We start from the raw sequence: 8,300 nt of genomic DNA, 5'->3' as shown, positions 1-8,300 counted from the left end.
TTAAAAGAAATAACCAGTCATTTAGTTTTGTTTTATCTTGTGGAATGTTGCTTACACATAAAAGGGGATATATAGGTGGAATAAAAAGTGTGTCGCCATCCTCTAAATTGTTCTTGTATGTTGTCTTCATCTTTAATCTTCACAAGTGAGGCTGGCCCAAACCAGGACTGCAGTAGCCAAATCTAATCCTTGTAGTGGGAACCCTTAAATAAAGCAAGAAACCAAAAGGAGAAAGATTAGCATTGCAACAGTTCATATTACCACAATTATATATTATTTGTTTCATGACATATAACTGGAGTATGTGTTATGCAAGTGCCTAGCTAAAATGTGTAATTTAATTTAAACTTAAAGACAGTGTCTGAGCACTAATTTTCAGAAAAAGCCATTTGAAAGTTAAATTCCTTGTGAAATCATAATGAATGTTTTTTTGGGGTTTTTAGTATCATTGTGTTAGTATAAATGTGTATCTAAATATATGTCTAATCTTCAGATACCACATTACATGCAAATTAAACTAAGTTTCGTCAACTAAAATGTCACACTGTACACCACATTTAATATATCATAGCTAGGGCCAGGAGGAATCTGCGGATGTTTTTTGCTATTTCTGCTGAAAATTATGGTGGAAGTCTGCGTATTTCTGCGGAATTATTTTGGAAGTATCATAACTAAAATCCTAATATATGAAATAAAAAATAATATATTTTAAAGTTTTATTTAATGTTTAAAATACAAATCCAATTAGATTAACTTTATTTGGTAAATAAAGCAAGTTTTTCATATAACATATCTAGTAAGACAGAAAATATTACTGTACAAACCTCATTGTACATAAATCAGATGAACATTTTCACATTAGTCAATAATATTACTGAAATTAATAAAAAAACTGAATAAATATAGATTTACACACATTTACTCAAGTAAATAAACAGAACTAATGATAGGCTAAACATCTGCGGAGTTCTGCAAAAAATCCGGGTGAGCCTAATCATAGCTTTATTTCTGCTACAAAAAAGGTTTTTCAGCAAACAACTTCTATTATATGCAGGCTATAGAGGAGGATATATAAAGAAATCATATATTTAACTCTCTAATTAAATGCACCTGATGCAGCTAATCAAGTCTTTTAGGCTTATTTGAAAACTTAAATGACGTGTTGGACCACAGTTGGACAACGCTCAGTGAGAATACTTTTTTGCACAAATTCTTTTTGTTCTAAAGAAACATGTCTGATTGTTAGCAATCATCAAAGAGCAAACTTTTTTTATTTTTTACAAATGAATACTATGCTCTTAAAAATAAACTTTTCATACATCAAGAATACTAAAAATATGTTTATTTAAAATGTTTTATATAAAAAAACAGCTTGAGGAGAGAATCAGTACATTGGAATACTATTTTTTCAGAAGGATCATGTGACACTATTAATTATATACATTGTATTAAATTCACAGTATTACTGCTTGACTGTATTAATTAAATAAAGCGGACACTATCAGAAGAGAATTTACCATACCAACCTAAAAGCTATGAAACAGTAGTGTATGTTTAAGATGTTACTTACTAGTCCTATTGTACTTTGGAGAGGTTGTCTGACAGGAGGATCTCTTCAACTCAGCAGAATTCTCAGCAGACCATCAGCGTACACCAATCTAAGAATAAAATGAGCAATTTGTTAAAGAAGAAAGCTAAAGCAGATTTAAAATGTAGAAAAAAAAAACCTATTGACAATTTAATGGCACAACATACCCCAAACTAAGCACGCTTATATGGTTAATTTACATGAATGACAACTGCTGCTCATTATACCAATATTAACTGTTAAGGATTCATTCATTCATTTTCTTTTGGGCTTAGTCCCTTTATTAATCTGGGGTCGCCACAGCGGAATGAGGCCAACTTATCCAGCATATGTTTTACGCAGCGGATGCACTTCCAGCTGCAACCAATACACACTCATTCACACACACTTATACACTATGGTCAATTTTAGCATACCCAATTCACCTATGTCTTTGGACTTGGGAAAACCGGAGCACCCGGAGGAAACCCACGCCAACACAGGGAGAGCATGCAAACTTCACACAGAAACGCCAACTGCCCCAGCCGAAGCTCGAAGCAGCGACCTTCTTGCTGTGAGGCAAACGTGCTACCCTCTGCGCCACCGTGCTGCCCTGTTAAGGAATCAGATTAATATAAATGAATTGACATGTTTATTTAGTGTCTGACACATTAAATATTGCATTTTTAAATATTGTTTCATTTTAAGATTTATTTCAGAATTAACTATAGAACCTGGATATATCGTCACATTTTCATGCACAGCAGCATTTCCAAGAACATAGAAAAAAAGAATATAGGCCAACTGAAAAAAAAATAAAATAAAAAAACTCTGACTGAATGCTTCAAGTAACTGGCTAGGAATGGGCAGGTATAAGATTCTGAGGGTATAATCTTGGATAAAAATATCAGTTTCACAGTATTGTGATTACTGCTCTGAAATGTGCTTTTTTTTTTTCTCTGTGTAAAAAAACAGCTACTTTTTCCCCATTGAACACAATATGTTTTATTTTAAGAAACATTTAAAATATTTTGTAACAGTAAACATGCCAGGCTAAATAATAATTTAATAAAATAGTACTATCTTCATTAAACTCAAAAACACTGATTTCTTGTGAAGGCATAATAAGCTATTTGTTTTTCAGATGTTTGCTGAATCTTTAGCTGACCAGTAGCTTTTGATGTGGAGGGTCTTTTGCTGTTGTAGATAATGTTGGACTATTTTTTTAAGTCTTTGATAACGTGCTAAAAACCATATACAATGCATCCGGAAAGTATTGATAGCGCTTCACTTTTTCCACATTTTTAATGTTTCAGTCTTATTTCAAAATGGATTAAATTCATTAATTTCCTCAAAATTCTACACACAATCCCCATAATGTGTGTTGACCCGATTTTAGTTAATCATTTACAAGTCAATATTGCCTATATGGATTGTGATTTTAACATGTAAAATTGCAGTGTTAAATGCAATGCCATCAAACATTTTAGATGCACCAGTGCAAAAAGCTAGTCTAGAGCACTTGGAATGCTGGTGTAGTTCTAGTTAAATTCAGTTCAGTTAAAGCTGTATATGCAGCCGGTCTCAAGTATAGGATTTAGTATTTAACTAATCTTAACAACTAAACATTTACGAGTCTGTATTAGCCAGCTCATGTACTACAATGTAACAGATACGGTATATTGCTACCTTGATACTTAAGCTTTCTTTAAAATATTTTGTGTTTAACCGATTAATTAATTCTTTCATTTAATTTTTTCAGTGCAATAGTATAGCTTACACTGGTGTATTTGTATGGACCCCCCAAAATAGTGGAGGCCACTTTCTGGCCACCCAAGTATAAACTTCTAGCCTAGACACTGTGAACTACCTGTCTGTCCTGCTCCAGAACTCTTTGTCGGCTGCTTGTATGTGTGGATACAGCTGCACAAATACAGCCTCTGCACATCCTCACCACCAGGAGAACAGAATGACCTAAAAAATATAACCAACTGAAATCAGTTGAAATGTATTTTGTCTTGTGATGATGACACAAAAATAAATTATTTTTCACAAAGGATGTGCTGTTACCTATGAAACGGTCTATAATGAATGATCTTTTGATCCTGTTTCCTTGATGTCATTCACTCAGAGATGGTTTGGACATTTGATTGTATCTAAACTGTAATGAATTTAATTTACAAAAACATTGATAGCAGGACCATTGATCTTGTAACTTGTAAGAATTGAAATATTGCAAATATTCTGATATCTTTGACAATTCAAAACATGAGCTGAAAACAGAGACTGGTAACTTCACAACTCAGCAAGGGGAATGCGGGAAAAACCAGTTCCTGCTGCATTTGCATCTGAGTCTGCTTCATCCCCCCAACTCACACATATGGTCATTTCAATGTTTGAATGTTCTAGAATTAACCAAACTGACTTTAACTATCATGTTTGATATCATTTGAAATGTCTCAGTGCGATTGGTACAATGGTCTCATTCTCTCAGAAATAGACATAATCAGAACAATAAATATATAACTTCAGGCATCTTTTGAACCACTGTGAGGGGTGTGACACTAAGTGTGAATGCCTTTTGTTATACATTCACACCCCCTTCCTTGAGGGAATTCTTGGATTATTTAAGGTAAGGCCTAAGAAAAGCTCAGGGCGATTCTGCCTAACCAGATCAGCCCATAACATGGCTTGTTCCATGTTATGTATATTTCAAAGTCAGGAATGCATCTTTTTAATCTTGGATTTATCTTTGATAATTTGATGTTTTGTATTGATCGTTTATGAATTGACTGATTGAATTGGCATAATACATTTACCTGACTAATAAATTGTTATGTTTTGAACTATTTAAACCTCGTGTTATTATCACTGATAAATGTTGTTGTCCATAGCACTACAAGCCACTGTACAGGTTAGTAACGGACTAAAACATGTTAGACGGAGCAGCGTGGCACGCTAAACAATGTTATTAGAGATCCGACTAGCAAATTGGCATTATTTCATGTATACGTAGACTGCAAAAGGCCAACTATGGGTTTTCTATTTAGAACAACAAAATATTGTTGAAACTACTTTAAATGTGGATATTTAGGCCTTCATCTACAAACTTATAATCCTGTGCGATTATTATTAAAATACTTTGTCTTGAATTAGTAGATAACAGATCTATGGGGACCACATAAGAAATCTCCTAAATTGAGTAAGTAGTGTTCTGCCTTTTTAGGAGAGTGGTTAATCGCCTCTGTTTAATGACCAAGACTGACAAGCTTGTATTAAGAGATTGTATACCCGGCCGGTGCAAGACTCGAGATGCTATCGGAATCTGAGTAAATGAGAATAAGGTATAATAACAAATCAAAAGAATATTCAATCATAATCTAAAATAATGTGAAAGGAAACAAAATAATCTTATCAATGTTTTATAATTGGAGTCAGATAAAACGAGGATAAACATATTAATATTCTAAACCATCTCATACTAAAATTGGAGTCAGATATGAGTTAAGTTTAATATAAATCAACATTGTGCACTGAAAAGACCGAACATGCAGTGAACCTTCATCCACCATTGGATACCGTCATTGGACCAACTGGCTGGACCTTACAAACTTATACAAATTGTTAAGTGTTGAACAAGTCTGCAACCAAACTAGTCAAGTTAATAATACTAATCTCAACTCAACTATGATTAGTTGTCTTGTTTCTGCTGCCCAGACGGTCTCTCCACCTGCTGATAAAAACAGGAAAAAGTATGGTATTTTTCCAACAATGAAACTGCAAACAACTTAACTATAAGGGGTTAAGCAGTGAGCATCTTTTATTATAAGCAATTTACTGAATACTTTGTCACTGGTATTACCTAAAAACCAAACGTCCCAAGTTTGGCTCATAGCTGTCGTGTCCACACATCTGCCCAGTAGCTTGTGGTAATACTGAAGTCACTGATCAGCTGGTCCAACTGAGTTTGGAGTTGAACTGCAATCAGGCATCCAATACTGCAAAGAAAGAGAAACTCACTTTGGGTTAACAAATAATGTAATCCCATCCACACATTTCAAGTAATTGTGCAGTTAATTCTCTTATTGAATTTATGAGAGCTTATGAATATATTTTGTCTTCCCAAAATAGCATGTACTGAAACACAACATTATATAAATATAAATTAATAAGAGCATGACGTGGTGGCACAATAGGTAGTGCTGTCGCCTTACAGCAAGGATGCTGACTCGAGCCTCGGCTGGATCAGCTGGCATTTTTGTGTGGAGTTTGCAAATTCTCCCTGCGTTTGCGTGGGTTTTCTCTGGGTGCTCCGGTTTTGCCTACAAGTCCAAAGACATGGGGTACAGGTGAATTGGGTAGGCTAAATTGTCTGTAGTGTATGAGTGAGAATAAGCGTATATGGTTGTTTCCCAGTGATGGGTTGCAGCTGTAAGGGCATCCACTGCGTAAAACATGTGCTGGATAAGTTGACAGTACATTCCGCTGTGGTTACCCCAGATTAATAAAGGGACTAAGCAGAAAAGAAAATTAATGAATGAATTTAATAAGAGTTAAACTGATCTGTTAACATGTCTGTCAGGAGCTGATCTACCTTATAATAAATTTTTTGCTTATTTTTTTTTAAAAGGGAAATCAATGCCCACACATATACATATATATACACACATATATATATAAAATGTATATAAAAATATAATATATATAAAAAATGGTTCCAGTAGTAACGCTCCTTAAAGTTAAACTACATATTCACATTCCTCATCTGTCTACTGTTACATTATACTAATTACTGTTACATACAGTGGCCGAGAGTGCGAAAGAGAGTAATAAAACACAGACTAAGAAGACAGCTTTGTCACTTTTTCTATGCTATTTGTGAGATTGTGTATATTGTCAAACTGATGAAAATGTTTTCTCAATTTACTTTAACATTTTTATAACTTACAGCCGTTGTTAAATTTAAAAGTATTTTAAACATGGATGTACATCTAAATGCATATAGGGCACATCTCAAAACATTATTAAATTTTTCCAGATAAATCAATTTTGAATTAAAACGTATATTAATCTCTAGACTTGCATCTCCCTGATCTTTTTAAAAGAACGGCCCCTCGTTTGCTCATCACTGTTTGACAAGTGTCTGGCAGTCCGTCAAAAATATACTTACTTATAAAAATATACTTACATATAAAGATGTTCATCAGCTACACGGCACTTAGGTTAAACTTTGACCTCCTTTTCAGTTGATGTGGAAAACAAAAGCAAAAGAAAGAAAAAACAAAACGACTGAATACAAGTTGCATATCATGCCTGTACAAATCAAAATTTATTCATTTAGGGCTTAAATTGACTTGTTTGAGGAGGAGTTAAGGTGTAAGGGATGGGTGAACGGTGTAAATATACATGTAATTCATAGCTATGATGTAAAGCTGAATTTTCAGCATCATTACTCAAGTCTTCAGTGTCACTTGATCTTTCAGAAATCTTTTTTTAAGATGTTGATTTAGGGCTTGAGGTTGAACTAATATAATGGTGATTATCAAATGGTGCTGATTTGCTGCTCAAGAAACATTTCTGATTGCTATCAGTGCTAAAAACAGATGTGATGACAAATAATTTAGTGTAAACTTTTTTCTAAGATTTAATAAATCAATTAATCATAAAAAAAATTAAACAAAATGAAAATAACAAATATTACTTCATTAGCAGCAAATCTGCATATTCATTAAGTTCTGAAGAATCATGTGATGTGAAATTTAATACCACTCACATGTTTCAATGTCAAAACTTTCTTAAAATAACTGCAATAAAGACAAGTAACAGATGCATAATATATAGACATGTAACATGTGCATAATGATGTGCAATGGAAATTCATATGAATTAATCCTCTGCTTAAAGTTACCTGTCTTTTCTGCATCTCTGTGATCAGCTCCCTTCATAAATGTAGGAATCTTGTGTTATGTTTTCTGTAGCAGGGGGTTATTCTCTCACTCCTGAAACCACAGAACACTTTTTTACTTAACATTTGTTTAAGATAACGTTACTATGAAATATCAAAACACGATTGAACTTTTGATTCACGGTCCTTTACAGTACAATGCGTATTAGACTAACGTTACATATGGAGTGCATTAAATAAAACATTGACAAAACCTCTCATCTACACATAAAGAATAAATAAAAGCCTAAACTTTAACAAACAAGTTTAACAAGAGCTAACATTAAGTAAGTTAACGTAATATTACCCCGACGCTAACGTTACCAGTGCTAATATGCTAACGGACTTTTACGAAGACTTACCACTCTTATATAACATAATATTCAACTGAATATTCATCAATAGCCAATAATAAAAGTGTGAGGAACAGTTTTATGTAGTATTTGCTTTGTTTTAGGGACTAAACTTACCTGAAAACTGTCAAAACGGCAGCTTGAGAGAAGTCGTGTTGTGTCTTTCAGGTGGTGTCGTGTCGTGTTGTAGCTTCGTTTCCCATAGCAACATCCCCTCCGCTCCAGTGTTGGAATGAGACGCGCGCGCGCACATCAAAGTCATGCAGTATTACATTTATAAACATGATCACTCCATAGACAATTTAAATAATAACCTTGTATTTTATATCTTGAATTTAAAATGTATTTAGCAGTTTTATATACGCTATTATCTTTAAGACGAGCTTTTTAGCCTACTAATCTGTTACAAAACAAACACTTTATTTGTGCATTCACT

The 8,300-nt window shown here is 33.6% G+C and overlaps 1 long non-coding RNA gene across 2 annotated transcripts; it reads right to left on the bottom strand.

Moving 5' to 3' along the window:
• On the bottom strand, positions 1 to 8,052 carry LOC147846783 (uncharacterized). 2 transcript variants are annotated; one of them, XR_015476457.2, is made up of 10 exons: positions 7,982 to 8,052; positions 7,476 to 7,566; positions 6,756 to 6,805; positions 5,782 to 5,889; positions 5,430 to 5,565; positions 5,254 to 5,300; positions 3,638 to 3,728; positions 3,438 to 3,541; positions 1,571 to 1,658; positions 1 to 203 (listed from the first exon to the last, which is right to left on the bottom strand). It is a non-coding gene; the product is annotated as an uncharacterized LOC147846783 (long non-coding RNA). The 2 variants fall into 2 exon arrangements; XR_015476458.1 differs by lacking the exons at positions 1 to 203; positions 1,571 to 1,658; positions 5,782 to 5,889; ... (1 more) ...; positions 7,476 to 7,566; positions 7,982 to 8,052 and adding an exon at positions 2,047 to 2,180 and having other exon boundaries at positions 5,430 to 5,593.
• Between the last annotated feature and the right edge of the window lie 248 nt (positions 8,053 to 8,300).

Source organism: Danio rerio, chromosome 1 (assembly GCF_052040795.2).
Source record: "Danio rerio strain M-AB ecotype USA chromosome 1, GRCz13ab, whole genome shotgun sequence".
NCBI lineage: Eukaryota > Metazoa > Chordata > Actinopteri > Cypriniformes > Danionidae > Danio > Danio rerio.
The sequence above is the reverse complement of the archived record's forward strand: the minus strand, read 5'-3'. Positions and strand labels throughout refer to the sequence as shown.